The sequence below is a fragment of the Ixodes scapularis genome, unplaced genomic scaffold (genome assembly GCF_016920785.2).
Source record: "Ixodes scapularis isolate PalLabHiFi unplaced genomic scaffold, ASM1692078v2 ptg000058l_1__unscaffolded, whole genome shotgun sequence".
Taxonomy (NCBI): domain Eukaryota; kingdom Metazoa; phylum Arthropoda; class Arachnida; order Ixodida; family Ixodidae; genus Ixodes; species Ixodes scapularis.
In genome coordinates this window covers 435979-455103 of record NW_024609900.1, presented here as the reverse complement: position 1 = coordinate 455103, position 19125 = coordinate 435979, and the positions used below count along the sequence as shown (strand labels likewise).

Genomic DNA, 19125 nt, shown 5'->3' with positions numbered 1-19125 from the left:
CAGGAAAAAGGCACAACTCGTCGAAAGCATGGGTCTGGCGGCGTGCTCAAAGCTTCCTTGGCATGCCGAAGTGCCGTGTCTGTGTGCCTTCGCGCGCTTGGATACCGACCAAGGACCGACGCCGTGTGAATGTGTTTAGCGAGTGCAATGTGCGTGAAGCTATATGTGCCTCTGGATAAGCGTCTTACTTTACTCGGCCCTCACGGTTTAGGAACGAGCTTAATCCAGCGTCCACTAGCGACGAAAGATGGGGGGAAGGTACGTCTTTTTTTCGTCCTTAGACGATTTACACAATACCGTGCACAACAGCTCCTCATCACTGATCAGTGCTGGCTTATTGTCAACCTACTTAATTGCACTTGACGTTTGACTGCGGCTCGCTTAATTGCAATTCGTCAACAGATTGCACACGACCATATCGGCCGCGCTTCAAAGATTTTCACTCTCGCCGTCTCGTACTTTTGCTTTCGAAAACCCTCCTTGCTCCACAGTCTATCTTTGCTCCCACATAATCCATTAGCGTAGATTTGGAACATAGCCATGCATGGTTAATAGTACATAAGAACACGTACAGATCTCCCCCCTTTTATTGATAGCAACTCACCGGAACAGCTGGACGATCCAGAACTCCGTGGCCGATATATCTAAATGATCTAAAGGCATCTACGCGCGGCACATGTTCAGAACTTCGGTGCGGCATCAATTCTGACCGGTATCCAAGCGTGCGAAGGCACAAAGATGCAACACTCGGCGTGCCAAGGAAGCATTGACGACGCCGCGAGAACGGCGACACTTGTTTCGACAAGGTGTACCTTTCGATAAGGCTTCAAGCACATTGCACTCGCAAAACACATCCACACGGCGTCGATTCTTGGTCGGTATCCAAGCGCGCGAAGGCACAGAGACGCGGCACTTTGGCGTGCCAAGGAAGCTTTGAACACGCCGCCAGAACCTTGCTTTCGACGAGTGGTGCCTTTTTCCTGCGACACTGCGCTTTCGTAAAATTTTCCACGTGTTCACAACGGCAAGTCTCAACAATACACAGAGTCTCAAAAAACTTCTTTGGCGAATGACGACGAACGAGTAGAAAACGTGTCTACAGCACGCTGGAAAACCGCAGCAAAAGGCAAGCAAAACCGGAAATCATATCCCAGCGAGGTTGCGTCCGGTGGCTTCACTTGCGGAAGTGGGAAGCGCGATCCAGCAGTTGTCATTGAGATCAGTGTGTGAAACTAATGGCGAATTCCACAGGCCGTTTTCGAGCGAGCCGGAATCGACTTTTCTGGAGCGAGCCTATTTCACTCGGCGATCGGGATCGAGACGGACGTGTTCCACTGGTCGTTTTGAATTAGCTCCCGCTTCATATCTCGATCTGGATCCGAGAAATGCCACTCCGACGATTTAAGCGGATTCAACCGGAAGCCAGCCGGGCCAGCCCTCGGCGCGCACACGTGACTTCCTTTCTTGTGGGGCATCTCGCCTGATCTCGCCCATCTCGCCTCAGGAGAATTCGCAATGGCCGCTTGCTTACCCCTTGGCTCGACAGCCGGTTCGTTTTTCAGGAAGGAGAAGAGAAGGTTTTGGGCCGCGCTACGGGCATTCCGGCAATCTTTGCTAGAAGCTCCTGAGCCATTCCTGCCGCTCGTGCGTCAAACAAGTGTTAGCGCCGCGATGACCACTGGTGATGACATCTGGCCATTTTGTTTTGAACGCTTATTTTTATTTTTTGTTCTGAAGCGCGTGAAAGAGCGTGCCCCCGCACGCGATCGTGGTGCTGACTGTGCTACGGCGACATTTTGTTTCCTGCGATTTCTTTCTATTTTCCCAGTGAGCGCGTGCTGTCGGCATCGGGTACTACAGACGATGACGACATTTTGTTTCCTGCAATTTCTTTCTATTTTCCCTGTGAGCGCGTGCTGTGTTTAGGGCACATCTCGGCGGCACAAGCTCTGGTGCACCAAGGGCAGCTGCCAACGCTATGAGCTCGCGCTTCTAGCCTTCGATGCGGTACAACATAAGGTGAAACGGAGTGTAGCGAAAACGTCTTCGAAACGACCGCGGCGGCCTCGGAAAGGGGATTCCCGTTCAGTTGAATGACGGGAAGGCATCCGCTGATCCCGGAGCAGTGGTCATGTTCCGCGGGGATCTGTAGGCGGTGCAACCCCGTTCGGATCGTCTGCTCCATTCCGGATCTGGTCAACTGATCCCAGCGCGCTCCAAAACGCCCCGTGGAATTGGCCTGAAACTGAGCTTGCTCCAGTGACGCTGACAACGATCGCTTGATCCTAGGGTTCCTGTATAGGCTCCCTATTTGATCCCCCCTGTTGGTGCCGCCTGCCGAGATTTTCCGAAAACAAAAGAGCGCGCGTGAGAGGAGAACTTCTCCCATCTGCCGTGGAAGCGCTGCACATCGGTGAGTGGTCTCGTGAGCTGAAAGCTCGAGATGGCGCCCAACGCGCTCTTGCTCCGTGACCCAGGTAAAACATCTGGCCGTCATTGGCTTGGCCAATACCGAAGTGCTGCCGCGGTTGCAGCAATCCGAAAACTCGCTTGCCCCCCAACTTTGCACCGCTTTGTGCGGAGAAGATATCGTGTGTGTGGCTTATACTCTCGATCTTTTTTTTTTCTTTTTTTTTGTGAGTTACTATATACTCTGTTTCATACTTAGTGTGCAAAGCTGTCAAAGCTGCTGGCGCGAACGTGTGGCTTCATCTATGGTTTTGTTTGCGCGAAATCGCGTGCAAATGATCAACGAGATCAAGCCCATGCTCGGGCCTATAGCTTTGACAGCGTCGCACACTTAGTATGAAAGAGACTACAGTTTTGTGGCGACAGCCACTTATGGATGAAAATGAAGAAGACACGTAGACAGCCGCCTTTTGTCTGTCTCTTCACAGTTTTAAAGTGTGCACATGGGCTACGGAGCAAGCGATGCATAAACACTGTTGCGTTCCGCGTTGTAAGTCAAATGCTGCGAGAAATCCGGAACTCTGCTCTCACGAGCTGCCGTCTGGAGAGAACTTCCGGGATGCCTGGTTGAAGAACATTTCGCGACAAGGCAGCGAGAAGCGCAGCCAGTGGCATTTAAGCTCCAGGAGCGTCGTCTGCTCCCTTCCTTTTAAGGAGCAGGACCACAAAGTAGGGATCAAGCGAAAGTTGCTGCGACCGACAGCGGTGCCGACTCATTTCCCTTCTATCCATTGTGCATGCAACCAGTAGGTTCAAAGAAGCGCAGAACGCGTGTTCATGTGCCACCTAACGCGTCCAAGTCGCATGCGAGCGGTAAAAGTCAACAACGAAAAATGCAGTCCCCTGCAGAAAGAAAACCAGCTCTTGATAAGTGCGAGGCTATTGAACCTTTCCTGCAAAAAAAGTTTAAAATAGAAGAATGTAAGACGTCATTCAATTTGAGAGGATTCATGGAAGATGCCAAGAAAAACGCGCACGGCCTTCAAATGCAAGCCAAACGACTGAAGGAGCGAATGGAAAAACTGCGACAAACCTGCGATGAATTTCAAGAGAGATTAAAGCAGTATGAAGAGGATAGAGCTGTGCAGGCCTTGATGAATGTTTCAAAAGCCGCATCGGAAAGTGACAAGACTGAAAAATTTGTTATGGAACAAATAATGGATTTTGACAAGGCAAGAGCAGCATGGCAAGAACCAACGCTGAGAGAATGCGTACTATGGGAAACGACATCATGTAAAAGATATGACCACGTACGCGCAAGGAAACTCTTTAAACTGCCCTGCCGAAGTACCTTGCAGAAGTTTGTCGGATCGCCTACGGGAGAGACCGGGGTCACGACCCTTATCAAGGAACGTCTGCAGGTGGAGAGATAAGGTCTGCGCTCAGAGGAGGAGCCCTACTGCAGCCTCATCACTGACGAAATGTTGATCAAGTAGAAAAATTGTTTATGATCGGCAAGTTGACAGAATTTTTGGGCTTGTTGACATCTGATGCGGAGCTCGATGAAGGGTCACTGAAGTAGCCAAGAGGCTCCTTTGCTTCGTGCTACGTGGGCTTTGCACAGCTGACGTGATTCTATTCGGCTACCTCTCTAGAAGAAATTTGAAGCTCTACCAGCTCTGGATTATTACGCTCGATGTCATGAAGGCGTTTGAAGAGGCAGGATTTCGGATAGTTCGCATCGTCACTGACAACCACCACACCAACACCGCGGTGTTTCGACAGATGTCTGACGACAACACGCTGCAGCATGTTGTGCCGCATCCGGCCCGTGAAGGTGAACCGTTGTTCCACTCTTTTGACCCAAATCACTTCAGCAAAAACCTCAGGATGAATCTGATAGAAAGAGAAATGTTTGATGGAACACAGATGATCTTCGAAGTTGGCTTTTTTTTTTAAAAGTCCTCTTACACATTCAAGAGAATATGTTGGTCAAATCAGTGCGACTTCTGAGCCGTGCTCATGTGGAACCAAACAATCTAGAGATGATGAAAGTGTGCCGCGCAACGTTAATATTTTCACGTGTAGTAATTAGCACCCTCGAGTGCTTGCAGAAGAATCCTCAGTCCCACGAGAGGGCTCCAGAATTCCAGGCCTGGACCTCAACCATCACATTTATGAAAACGGTTGGAATGTGGTACGACCTCCACATCTCTGACTGAAAATCGAGAAAAACGCCTTTCGTCAGAACAGAAGGCAATCGGCTCTCATGGCTTGAAGTTGATTTCATCAGCTACCTCGAGGATAGTAAACTCGAAAGTATCAAGTCTCGGGTGAAGTCCCCCACGAAAGAGACCTATGAGGCAACCGCAATGACAATCAGGTCAACGGTCACCGTCATTGAGTATCTCCTGACTGACCTCTTGAGAAAAGAAACTTTTAAAGCAAAATAGGGTTTTTGTGAGACAAAAACTTGCTTGTAGAATGTATTCTTCCGCTGACTTTTTTTTTTTATTTTAGATTTAAGTACGTTCTGACGCGACCTCTCAACAGCGACCCGGTTGAGTCTCTGTTCAGCGGCTCCCGCCAATTCAACGGAGGTAACGACCGAGTTGATGCCAGAACAGCAGTTTTCACGGCAAAAAAAATTGCTAGAGTTTTTACTTGAACCACCCTGAGGTGGTTCAAGTAAAAATACGAAATATAGTGGGTTTGGAAGAACAATCGATAATATTTTGATTCTGAAAGTTTGATCAAAGTAATTTTTGTTTAATGCGAGAACAGACTTTCTGAAGTTGAACCACAACCCGTAGTCGCTTTTTAACGCCTCTTCGCCGCACAGCACGCCACCTGCGACGATGGCTGACACGATTAGGTCCAAAGAAAGAACGGAGTTTTCTGCCCCTTCCCCTTGTCCCTCTTTCCGGCTCCACCTCCGATTCCTAAAATAAAATTGATGGCTCTTAACTGTAACCTTTGTGGTGCCTGTCTAACATATTTTTTTGACGAAAAACAATTTCATAGGGTGATGGCGGTTTGAACTACCAAAAGGAAAGGGGAACCACGAGTCATTCAAAAATTAATAAAAAGTAAGATTTTTCTACGGAACACTGGAATATTTTTGACTAAAAACCCTACGGTATTTAGACTGCTATGTAATAAGGATCATGGTTATGGAATTTGGTATGCTTGAAGCAGTTCTTAAAAACTCAGGAATATATGAGCACTTTAGCATATGTTTAGTTTTGTTACAAACTATGGCTTTCCTGCATGCGACTGTAAATACTCTGTCAAATTGTTGGGTCTTTCACTAAAAAGCTGATTTTTCAAATATTATTGCGTGACGCCTAGTTTCACGCTGGTTTTAAAAGCTAAAACCGCGCTCACGTCATCAAAAAAATTGTTCGCCTAAAACATTTCAGGGCATGGCTACGGACATTGCAACCAATGGTCATGAATTTTTTTTTTTTTTTTGGAAATCGGATGGGGTCGAGCGGCAACGTCTGGGACGTTTGACATGGAATGACCCTACCACGACCTACTCTATACTTACGACCACTCCGTATGAAAACACTGCAGCAAGTATCTCCCGTAGGGCCGAGTTTCAGTGACGCGTCTGTGGCGGGGCCTGGAACTCGGTATTCTTTTTTTACTTTTTTCGCGCTGCACTAGGGTGTGTTGGCCTCTATGGCGTTGGCGGCGCGCGGGCGCAGCGAATACTACCTGGCGTTGGCTGCGCAAACTAAAAAAAAAAAAACAAAAAAAAAAAGTAACGTATAGGACTCCTTCAATATCCTTTACATGGAGAAAAACATTTTACAGCGTGAACGCGTTGAAACAAGAAAGCGCGACCAGCTGGCACGCACGCACGGATAACAGAAGAAGCTGACGAGGTATAGGAGGACCGAGATTTGGAGCCGCCTAGTGAGGACGCCTCTCACTAGGCGGCGCTGAAATTCGGCCCTCAGCCGAATTTCAGCTATGACAGTGTGCCTCATGACCTACTGATTCTGTACCTAGAAGAGCTTAATCTTCCGCACCAGTGGTTAACGCTCATCCGATGACTGTATTCGGGCAACATGGTGAAAACGGCGCTAAATGGTGCCAAATCAGGAGAAGTGACGGTGACAAGAGGTCTCCGACAAGGCTGTCCGCTTTCACCGCTCTTGTACATCCTCTATGTGTCGGGACTGGAGAGGCGCCTGATTCAGTCTGGAATCGGGTTCTCATTGGTGCATTTAGAGGAAGGCCAGGAGGTAAATTGGGTACTGCCGGATCTTACATTTGCGGACGACATTGTACTGATGGCGGAGGCTGCAGAAGACTTACAGAAACTTTTATACATTTGCGTTGAGGAGGCGGACGCGCGAGGCCTTCGCTTTATCAACAAAAAGTCGGCGGTGATGCAGCTGGTTGGACCTCAAGAGCCTAATATAGGTAACTGCGTGCTGAATGGCGAAAAAATCCCCGAGCAAGACACTTACAAGTACCTCGGTATTACGCTCACCAATAAGCAAGAGTACTTGGCCAGCACCATCAGCATCTCCGACAGGCAGCTATACGAGGCACCAACGTTCTTCGCAAACGAAACTTATGGAGCTGCAACCGGTTTGTTGTTACATGAGAACTTTGGAAAGCGGCCATAGTACCGGGACTGACTTTTGCCAACGCTGTTATCTGCGTACCCGAGGATGTGCGGGAGATCTTGGAGCGCCGTCAGCGAGACGTCGGGAGGCAGGCCGTAGGATGCCATGGTATGGTGGCCAACGAGACTTTCTAAGGAGACCTCGGGTGGTCATCCTTCGAAGCCAGAGAAGCGACGAGCAAGATTGGCTACAACGGGCGGCTGCGATTCATGGACCGAAATCGGTGGGCAAAGCGACTCTTTATATACATCCACCTTACAGGTATACAGACAAGATACAGACAAGATGGAGGAAGCGGCTATACCAACTTGAAAAAAAATTTCGTTTCTTCACAGTGCCCGTGAGTGCCAATACAGACACAAAGTGGGAAACGGAGGTGCGGAAGAGAGTGCATGAGGAGGAGGCCCTTCAGTGGGCAAAGGCGACCAAGAGCAAGTCAACGCTACGGGTGTACAACCTCAGCAAAAGTACAATATCAGCGGAGGCTCAGTTATATGATAACAGCCTGGACAGCCGCTTGCTTTTTGAGGCACGTGCAGGAGGGCTGAGAACACTAGTGTACCAACAGAAATATAGTCCGATGGTGGAAACAACAACATGCCGGGCTTGTGGAGAAGCGGTTGAAACCATCGAACACATCGTCCTCTCATGCACAAGCCCGCAACCAAGCCATCCGGTGCAGTGGTATTACGCTCCTGAAAACGTAAAGACACCTGGCCAGCCCCTTCCACAAGCCCAATTCCTGGCGGAAGCACTCGGCTTCCAATCACCTGCGACGGGGTCAGCGCTGAACGCGTTTCTAGATAGAGATGCTGCTGCTATCCCTCGAAGTGAGGTTGAAACGCGCGCCGCAGCGTCCACGAAGCCGATTGGACGGAGTTGGAAAGTAATCGGAAGAACGAAAAGCAGACTGGAGGACTGGTGGCGAAGGACAAAAGCAAATTGAACGCGAAGGACAAGGAGAAAGTGAAAGAAATAGGTGTTTTTTTTTTTTCGTTTAATATATATATATATATATATATATATATTTTTTTTTTTTTTTTTTTTTTTTTTTTGGTTAGGTACGAACGTGGTTTGGAACCGCCCGTGGAACCGCCCGATACAAAGGGAACAGCTGCAAGATCATCATCATCATCATGAGCCTGGAGCAGGCTCTTCGATAGGGAGCGCTCAGATAAAGTCGTCATAAGTATAGAGTTGGTCTTGCTCGATACAAAGAGATTGCGACGCAAATATACATGCAATCATACACGGTAGCACCCCGCAGTAACAGTCTCGATCGGCGAATGCAATGACCTGAGGATCGCAGCCAGCGCGCGAAAAATCTCGGAGGCCATTTCGAAAGGGGCTTTGCGCGACATTATGCCGCTAGGATCGCTTCGATTTTGCAAGAGGTCTATTGGGGTTTTGACAAAAATCCACCAGAGGACAAATAGCACACGTAGCAGAGCGCGTTGAAAACTACAGAACATACAGAAATAATAAAACACATGAAGGATGAACACAGACACACACAGTTCTTTCACTGTGCGTGTCTGTGTTCGTCCTTCATGAGTTTTATTCTTTCTGTGTTTTTTGAAGACGACCACGGCGAATATGCTACGCGTGTCACGTGCGTCACGTGCGCATGGATAACATATGGTTCGATTTTCATGGCTACTTGCAGCTGCTGCTTCCTCTTCGTAGCTCACTAATCAGACCGGTTCACTATGAACGTCTCAACTAACAAAAAAGTGCCAGCTACTCCTGGAACCGTCGAGAGCGGTCGAATCTTGAGCGTCACCGTGATAGCGTGCCTGATAATGGCGTTTGCTTGCCTGACTCTCGCCTTAGTGATTCTCGTCGTGATGACCGACACAAAAGGAACTGCCCCGAGAAACGACACCAGCTACTGCTGTCCCGACGTGGCATCACAGCTCATCGCGGCCGCCAATTTCACCTTGGACCCCTGCGGAGCTTACACCAAGTACGTTTGCCACAACATGGACGCCCTCAGCAGAAAGAAAGTAGACAAGCAATCCTTAGAGGCGCTTCGTATATCCGCCACCATAGGTCTATTCCGAAGTTCTGCGGGGAAATATATCGCCGCGTTTCATCGAAGCTGCCTGTCTACCCTAAATAAGGGCTCCGATCTGCCCGAGAAAGCCATGACCGCACTCGTACAGACCACCGGAGTTTCGAAAACCATGAGTCCGACGGACGTTCTTCGCGTTCTGATTCAGCTGTCCGTGCTGCACGACCTTCACACACCTGTCGATATAACAGTGCTCCCACTTTACGAAGGAGGCAACGTTTTCACCATGACTCCCGATGTGAATTCAACCTTCGCCGGAGGTAGATACGATTACGTGCGACAAAAAGTGCTCACTGCGTATAACGAAATATTGCGAGTCAACGTGTCGAAAGAAGACGTGTCGAAACTGCACTCGTCGTCACCAAACACGAAGCTAGGGAGTATGACGTGTAATGATAGCTTTCAGGTCTTGCACACACTCGTTTCAGGCGTTTCTCAGCAAGAGTGGATCGCCATGGCAGCTCCGTTTCACATCGGGCCAACACCGAGTGTTATGTGTTACACGGACATCGACTTCATTTTGGAAATATTGCACGCCCTGACCTCGGAATCCGAACGTCGGGAAGTTCAGCTTGCTCTTGTCTTGGTCATGTGCAGCATCGACCTCGTCTTTCATCGCTACGCGTATCAACCGAACACCAATTCTCTATTTTCGAGGTGCGAGAGCTGGACCAACCAACTGACGCCCCTCTGGAGAATCATCGTCCACGAACAACTAACGGATTCACAGAGGGACCGCGATGTGCGGGGCATTTTCATCGCCACCAAGAAGGCCGTCATTGGTGACGTGCTGGAGCTCTTGCATCCTGCCGACGCGTCGGACGCTGAACACCTCCTGTCCACAGTACACCTTGTTCTACCAAAGCAGCTCATCCCCGATGATCTGCCGCTCCCAGAAGCCGAACCCAACTACTATCTGAACGCTCTTACAATGAAGCTCTTCCGAGTCACTGTAGAGAAGCGGCTTGAGGCGTTTGTCCTTGATCCGTATGAGTTCAACCACGCGTCGCTGGAGACGACCATCAGGCGTCTCCATAACGACGTCATTCTGGTGCCTTCCTTAGCCTACCCCTTGTTCAGGTTCGGCGACGACGTGGATCCCGCCATCAACGCGGCTACGGTGGGCGTGGAGATGGCTTTCGAGATGTGGAGTCTCGTGTTCGACTTCGACAACTGGTCCGAGGAAAGTGCCTCCAGAATACAAGAGCACATCGCTTGTTCTTCCGTCGGGATCTCGCAAGGCCGCACTTTGCACACCAAGGCCCGCCTGTCCATCAAATCGGCGTCCGCATCTGTGCGAGCAGTTGGCAGACCCTGGCACCTGCCTCAGTACGTCTGGGGCCACAACCGTCTGTCCAGGGCACAGATGTTCTACATGAAGTTCGCCACGCAAAACTGCGCCGGGTGGAGGGGAACGAATTCGGTAGACGACGTGCTTACGAGCCTTCGCGACTTCACAGAAACCTACAGCTGCCCCCTTTCTGCGAGCAAGGCCGTCAACTGTTCTTTCGATTACTAATTTTAGGAATTGCATCCAGCCTTTCAGTATGCTTTTCCGATTTATCCGTCCGCTACACACCCATCTTGTTTGGTGCAACACATCGGTTGTCTGCTCTTGCCTAATGTACTTTAAAGAAAAACTCGGCGATCGAAATACTGGAATTTGAACGAAAGCTGCGAGTTTTACGCACAGCAGCCGACGCAGCCGATGCTACGATCAATAAGGTCAATCAGTTTCAATCATCTGGGCTAATCATTTTTGTGAGTTTGCTATTACCAACTAATCCAATGACGCAGAGTAAATGCGCCGTGATATTGCAGTTCTGTTTCCATCCGTGTTTGGGTTCAACCTGCAACTGTAAACCCACAAAAAAAAAAAACGAAAAAAAAAAAACGAGCGCCGTGATTATGCATTTTAAGCACTGCTTGATCGAGTCTATCCGATGGTAGCGTCAGCTGCGGTCGGGTGGAATGTGGAACGGAGTATAGGGCCTCTAAACTGGTCACACACAAAGTTGGGGCTTAAGTTGACGGAGCCCGCCGATTGGCCTATCGCGACGACGCCTTCGCGCTTTTTTCGCCGACGTCCATTCGACATGCTCCGCGATTCTTCGGCTCCAACTTTGTGTTTCACGAGTTTAGGGCCCAATGTAACTCTGTGTTGTTTCTCTGTGCAAATCCAGACAAAATATGAATAATATTATATTATTTTGACGAACTGTGTTTATTTTTACAACCAGAAGCCGAGGCAAAAAAAGTCATTTCACGCCTAATTTTGCGATTGCCCGAGACGTTACCTAGAACAGACAAGATGTAAAACCAAATTCTTAAAAATGATCTAGACAGCAGAAAAATTAACGTGTAAATTTTTATTAGGAAAAGTCGCTTTTTTTTTTTTAGTCGGTGACAGGTTTAGTGTAAAGTGGAAGCTCCTCCCAGCTCTTTCCAGTTTACTCAACCTCTCACCGATCAAAGAAAAACCGCATCTCCACGTGGGGAGTGATGTTGATTGGGGCGAAGCTCTGGTGGTGCTTGTCTGCGAAAACGCTGAGCCGCTGCATGCCGAGTCTTTCGTTCGTTTTCATCCATGTCACGCTGCGGTCAAATGCTCAAATGCGTATATAACCACGTTCCATACCACACATTCTCTTTCTGACATGGATGAAAGCGACCGAAAGGCTCGGCATGCCGCGGCTCAGCGTCTACGCAGACAAGCACCACCAGAGCTTCGCCCCAATCAACATCATCCACCACGTAAAGATGCGGTTGTCTTTTTTTTTTTTTTTTGTTCTACACAAGCACGGCAGCTCTGGTGCTCGTGACCCGACGGCCACGGTGTAAGATAATACTCTTCAGGTGAGGACAGTGCGCTCCTCGCGCAGTGCAGATAAAGTTCGCTTTTCACTCTCTCTCTTTCTCTCTCTCACTATGGTTTCAAGCGGCGCCGGCAGATGACTCTTCGACCCGTGGGCACGGCAAAGACGGCTTGTGCCGCCTCATGCTCCACTCGCGCAGAGCTCCAGCGAGGTTGTCGCTCGTGCAGAAAGACCACGGTGTACCGGGGTGTCACGGCAACGAGATAATTTTTTTCGCTCTCACGCAGTTTCACCGTTTGGCCGCCGGCAACACTGTCAGCCGCAGGCACGGTGGCCGCGGAATAATGCAGCCTTTCGGATGCCCGTCGAACGAACACTATCTGATTCCTCGCGCCGCGCGTTCTGCCCCGCCGCGTCCTCACCTAAAGAGTGTATCTTACACCGTGCCCGACGGCGGACGGACATACGGACATGGCTAGCCCCTAAGGAGCTTCGCCCTTAAAAAAAAATGCAGGTTTATTTTGACTAACTAGAGATCTTTTGAGGTGCAGTCGAAATCTCAGATTGGCCTCTGTCAGATTGCGGGCACAAATATGAATTCATGAGCCAGCGCGTTGGCTCAGGGACACTGAGACGTTTTAATGTTTTGTGTTTTGTTTTAATATCATTGCCACTTAAGAGCCACCGAAGTGGTTTTTGAAACAAAATATAGTCGAACCATTCCGACGAACACAGTGGCGGAATGGTTAGCATAGGTGGCGGAATCCGAAATGGCGGAATCACTTTCATGGCGCCTATTTCATTTAGATCGAGTCAGGCATGTGTAACACCGTGGTACCGGCGCACAGTAGAACGCGCGCCAAAGCAGCTGTGGTGCACCCGCAACCTCGCGCTAGTAGTTCTGACATCTCTGGCTCGCTCACTGTGGGCATCCAGGCATCTGACACCCTGACATCTGGGCCGGTTTGCTGATCTTGCGGCCGCGGCTGCGGCTGTGGCCAAGAGGGATTTTCCTGTCACGTGACCAGCTCCATGGGGACAAGGAAGTACCTAGCGTCCGCGGAGAAATCCGTATCGCTTCAAGCCAAGGAGGTTAGAAGTACTAGGAGGGGGCACGTTGCAATATTGGTGAAGCCTAGTCATAAAAGGTTTACACGATTTTGTGCCCAGCGTGACCGCAGATCTGACTGGCGATTGGTGCGCGTGACACGTCACATGTGAGATGAATGGTTGATTGTAGGAGGATTCCTTGCAGGCTTGCGCGCGCTCCGTCCGGTAAGTTTTATCAGATCGAAGGCTAGGGAACGCTAGCTACGGTCACGTGATGTGGTGAGAGTAAGGAGCAAAATGAGAAAGAGGCGAGACGTCAAGGGAGCATGGCTTGTGGAGGCTAGGCGCCTGACGTCATGCCCTCTCCTACCCTTCTATTCTCCATGCTTCAAGCACAAAGGCCTAATTTCGCTCGCAGAAACTGACTGCAGGGACTTTCAACTGGAGTCCAATTGACCGCCCCCTTATACTGTAGGAGCGGCAGATAAAGTTAAGGCCAGGAAGGGTGAGAATGAGCCAAAATAAAGGAAAAACCTCTCGAGATGAAAGCGGTGGCAGAATATTTATATACCTCCGCCAGCGCCGGCGTCTCACGCCTTCTACTGTGGTTGAGGGGTTAGAGCGCCGGTACTTATCGTCACGGCGTGAAAGTCTTAGTTTAAATACCCTAGGAACTTTTTTTTTTTTTTTGCGCGTGTCTTACTTTTTACCTGTGATCCTTTTTGGGAATCATCCACTTGCACTACTGCGCCTTACACGGTGTTTACTGTTATTCCCACCTGTTCAATCGAAACATTGGTAAGCAAAAAAGAAAAAGATCGAGGCAACTTAACGCGCTAATACAATCATTTCATAATGTTCATTAAAAGGAAACCAAGGTAACAGTATCGGTCTGGCTTTCACACAAACGGAGCCGAAACAAGCACCCTTTCCCCAGCAACTAGAATTTTATGTGTTTTAAATATACAACGCTCTTGCTACGACTCCTTCAAATCAAAGGAGACGCCCGTTTAGTACTAATAAAAACTGCACTTGTGGCAATTAAAAAAAAAAGAATTGCACAAAATAAGCAAAAAGAAAAAAAGACTAGCAGTTGTGGATGCATTGATTGAGCGAAACCCTACAGGCAAGGCAGCAAGTCAGACGTCTGAGAAAGTAGTAAAACCGAAATAAAAGAGATCATATATACTTTTAGTTGCATGGAATGTGATAAAAGGTATATTTTTACCCTTTACATTTTCTTGTGGCAATCGTTTTGTAATATTAGCACATTACTTGTTGAATTTTAGTTAGAATAGCAGACGATCGCAACCGAATGCCAAAATCAATCAGGCGTCGACATCGCAAACCCTCTCTCTAACGCAAACACCTAAAATGACTTTGGATCAACAAATGGAAATAATTAGCGCAGTTGGAAAACGGAAACAACAAATTCTAGAGAAATTCAGCAGCACAGTTACCTGGCGAACGAAGAGACGGGCATGGGAAGATAGTAGGTCTGTTCGATTCGCCTGAACTGGCTGAACTAGTTCAGCAGTGCAGGAACTGGTGCATTCGATTCAACCGGAAGTTGCCCGGCCGCTGCACTGGCGCGTTCGATTCATCCCAGTTCTGAACAAGTTCAGACCCAGTTCCTCAAAATCTTGCACCGGCTCCAGAGTCAGTTCAGCGTCCGTGTAGAAGCAGACGACAAGAGCAGACGGCGATAGCAGACGACACTCCTCGTCCGTCTCTGCTCGCGGTGCCATTTTTCGGAGCTCTTGCTCAAATGTCTGCGATGTTGAACAATAATGCCGATATTTCCTCCCAATTATGATAATAACGTACCCGCGGTGGACGCGGAATTGAGATCATATTCTGAAAGCGTTTTAGGCACCTGCTCGTGTAGGTTTGGCTCCCTGTGGTAAGTGTTAAAATACTGGATCACGTAAATTGTTTGTTTTTGATGCTATGTGGGGATGCACAGTGTTGACATTCTTCCTTACCGACACGGGAAAGGTATTGCACTCTTGTTAGTCCCCGCCTTCAGTTGCTCTTGGATGCGTACTGACGACTCCGATACATTGCAAAGGTCTGGGATTTAGTACATTGGCCCTCGCATGCCCCGTAGCTGAGCATAATACTACGTGCTTTGTCCGCTGGTATCTGGACGCCCACTAACTGTGGTGTTGGAGTATTTAGGGATTGCTTGGATTGAGGACTGCAGCGTGGTAATTTACGTTCGTTTAATCCGCCATTTCTGATACACCAATGTTGCCAACCCATATAGTCGATTTCGCTAAATCAAGGACACTACAGTTACCCTCCTTGTGAGAAGATGAAATTGAGAATCTAATACATCAAATAAAATGTTGCAAAGTAACAAAACAAAATTAACTAAATGATGTGCTGTCGATGATCAGCTGAACACTTGCTGAGATGAGTTCTTTCATTTTGTAATAGTTCACTCTTCTTCACAAAGAATTTAAAAGGGATTATGTTGCAAAGTGAGCAAGCTAGATGCCGTAGTGGCTTGCGGTTTCTGACGGGGTAGCGTCGATGAAGGGGGCTCTGTCGTCTTGCAGGCACTGATGGCCCTGGTGCTGAAATGCAACTGTCCGTGCTGGACGGTGGCATAGTGTCATCTAGGTCGGTCTCTGCTCTGCGTGGCACTTGGTTGATCCTGGAGGCATCCTTGAAAAAACTAGCATTCCGTGTGATCACTCGGTTGCCTTGGGATGCTTTGATCTGAGATCCATGAATGCTGGTAATGGTATAAGGGGTCGGATCGTAATACGACGTAAATTTGTTGTGTTGGGCTTGTCTACACAGGACTCGCTGACCCACCCAGAAGCGATGTCGACGAGCGCCTCTCCGTGTGTCAGCTCGATGCTTGTTGTAAGCCTTTCTTGCAAGCTCTCTTGACCTCAGTCCTTCTGATTCAACTGTTCTTGGGGTTGGGGCTGCATAGAGGGGAAGGAGATTCCTCATTGGTCTTCCAAACAGCAATTCGTAAGGCGTTTTTGTTGTTGTGCCTTGTTTCGTAGATCTGTAAGACATCAAGAAGGTATCTAGCTCAGCCTTCCAGTCCTTGTTTTCGAGTTCACTGGTGTGCACCTGTTTCTTTAATGTCCTCATGAATCGTTCCACTTCACCGTTGGCCTGAGGCCATAGCGGTGTGACTCTGTGGTGTCGAAATCCCAGCTCTTGGGCAAACTCAGCAAACTCTGTGCCATGGAACGGTGGCCCGTTGTCCGTTTTCACTTGTTCTGGGATGCCAAACTGGCCAAACACTGCTCGGAGGTTGCTCAGTACATTGCGTGCGCTTGTCGAATTGAGGACCTGTACCACAGGGTATCGCGAAAAGTCATCTATCACCACCATTGCATATTTCCCATCGGGAAATGGACCGCAAAAGTCAAGGGATACTTTTTCCCAGGGACTGCTGGGAGGTTCGGTGATCGCAAGTGGCTCTTGAGTTGTTTGGGGTACTGCAGCTTGGCATGGAAGGCAACTCTTCACCAGCATGTGCACAAGGTTGTCCATGCCTGGAAACCATACCTTCTCTCGTAGTAATTGTTTCGTCTTTACGATTCCCTGGTGACCTCGGTGTGCGAGTTGCACTGCACGTTTCTGGAGACCAGTTGGAAGGACAAGGCGTGTCCCTCTAAGGATGAGACCTTCTGGTGTTAAAGCGAGTTCTGCCTTCATAGCTGCAAATGGCTTTAGTTCTGGTAGCAGCCAGTCGTTACGTAGAGGATGCTGGATGGCTCTCACCAGTAGCTGCAGCTGTTGGTCTGCCTTGGTCTGTTCCACAACTTCCTCGACCGAGAAGGCTTTTGGGATGCACTGGCGTTGGATGAAGTTCACATACTCATCAGGAACTTTGGCGATGCGAGTGCCTGTCTCCCGTTGTGGCACTGGGTGTCTTGAAAGGTAGTCCGAGGGGTTGCTGCTTCCAGCAGTGTGTCGTACGTCAAATGCATACTGTTGGATGCGGAGAGCAAGGCGCTCTATGCGGGCAGATGGTGACGACCTTGGGTTTCCCAGGATGCTCACCAGGGGCTTGTGGTCTGTCAATAAAAGAAAGTTTGCACCACACAAGTAGAGCCGAAAGTGTTCCATGCCCCATACTGCTGCCAACATTTCTCGCTCGATTTGGGAGTAGCGGCTTTCCACTGGTGTTAATGCTCTGCTTGCATAAGCTATCACTGCGACCTGTGCACCATCTCGTTGTGTTAAAATGGCACCAAGTCCGTGTGGGCTTGCATCTACAACCAGCTCTGTCGGCTTGGCTTGATCGAAGTAGGACAGGGTAGATGCGTCTGACATGACGCGCCGCAGTTCGTCGAAGGCTTTCTGGTGTCGTTCAGTCCACTCCCAGGTTGCATTCTTTAGCGTAAGTTCACGCAGTGGCTGAGTAAGGTCAGCAAGGTTTCGTAAAAACCGACCTGAGTAGTTGACCATTCCCAAAAGACTCTTCACCTCTTGAGGAGACTCTGGTACTCTTACTTGTAGGAAAGCCTCGATTTTCTTAGGGTCTGGACTAACACCCTTTGATGAAAAAATGAGCCCGAAGAAGGTCAGTTCTCGCTGGTGGAAGTGACACTTCTTTTCATTGAGCGTTAGTCCTGATTCCTGAAGTCGATGTAGGACTGCATCTAGAGCGGCGTCATGCTCTTCTTTAGTCTTTCCAAAGACCAGAATATCATCACTGACATTTAGGACGTTTGGGATGCCGTTTAGCACTTGGCGAATTGTGTTCTGGAAGATTTCTGCTGCACTGCTGATGCCGAAGTTGAGACGTTTGTAGCGGAACAAACCAGTGTGCGTTGAAAATGTTGTTAGTCGTCTCGAAGACACGTCCAGTTCCAGCTGATGATAGCCGTTTTTCAGGTCAAGGTTTGAGAAAATGGTTGCTCCGTTGAGAGCTACGATGATGTCATCAACTGTTGGACACAGATGTCGCTCTCGTTGAATGGCAGTGTTCACAAGGCGCATGTCGATGCACATACGGATCTCATCAGGGTGGTGTGGTTTCGGTACAATAACCACTGGAGACACCCATGGTGTGGGTCCAACTGCTGGCTCGATTATGTCCTCTGACAGGAGACGGTCAAGTTCTGTCTCCACAAGTGCTCGCACTGCAAATGGAATGCGTCGGTGCGGTTGAGCGATGGGAGGAACAGTTTCATCCGCGAAGAGGTGGATTTGCTGCTCTCTGAGTTTGCCAACTCCTTTGAACAAGTTAGGGAATGATTCCACGATCGACTTTCCTGTTGGGGAGTCTTCGACTTGGTATGTGATTCGAATAAGACCAAGATTTGATGCTGCTGCAAAGCTTAGGAGTGGTGCGCAGCTTCCTGGGGTGACGAAGATGTCCTCTTGACTGCACCTTTCCTTGTACATCATGCTGACTGAGACTTTTCCCAGAAGTTGCAGAGGAGACGTTGCTTTGTATGGAAAAACCTTTACGGATGTTTTCTCCAGTTTCTCATCTAGGTGACAGTTCCGGAGCTCATCTTCACCAACAACCGACACGGTTGCACCCGTGTCAATCACGAAGGTGATTGGAACATTGTCGACTCTGATGACAGCTTTGGGAGACGTGCTTGCTGGAGGCAATGTTTTTGCTACAAACACGTGTTCTTCACCGCTTGAACTGCTATCTTGGCGGGTCCGGCTGATAGTTTGTACTGTCTTGTTTGATGAACGGCACACCTTGGCAAAGTGTCCGATCTTGTTGCAGGCTTTGCATGTTTTTCCCCATGCAGGACAGTTTGATCGTCCGCCGCCATGTGGCCATTTGCCACCGCAGTTGTGACAATCTGTCGACAGGCTATGATGTCGTTGTGTCTGGTAGTTTGGTCGCTGAGGCGGTTTCAAACTTCTTTTTGGCTTGCTGCCGCGATGCTGCTCATCCTTTCGTACTGCGAGGACTGGCTTGTCGGCGCTCCGCTCGATTTCAGACACATCGTGCTCCACGTCCTCGAACATGCGTCCTTGCTTGAGGATATCCGGCAAGTCCAGCGAATGCAGTATGACATTCGCAGGCGCGTGGATGTGGTCGCGATGATGATCTGATTCTTTATCTCGAGATCAACGTCTGGGAAGTTGCAATGACGAGACAGCTGCCGGAGCCGCGCATAGA

At 49.1% G+C, this 19125-nt stretch overlaps 1 pseudogene; it reads left to right on the top strand.

Annotated features, from left to right (window-relative positions):
• The first annotated feature begins 3302 nt into the window (after positions 1-3302).
• LOC115323952 lies at positions 3303-5077 on the top strand (annotated as a pseudogene).
• The last annotated feature ends 14048 nt before the right edge of the window (positions 5078-19125 follow it).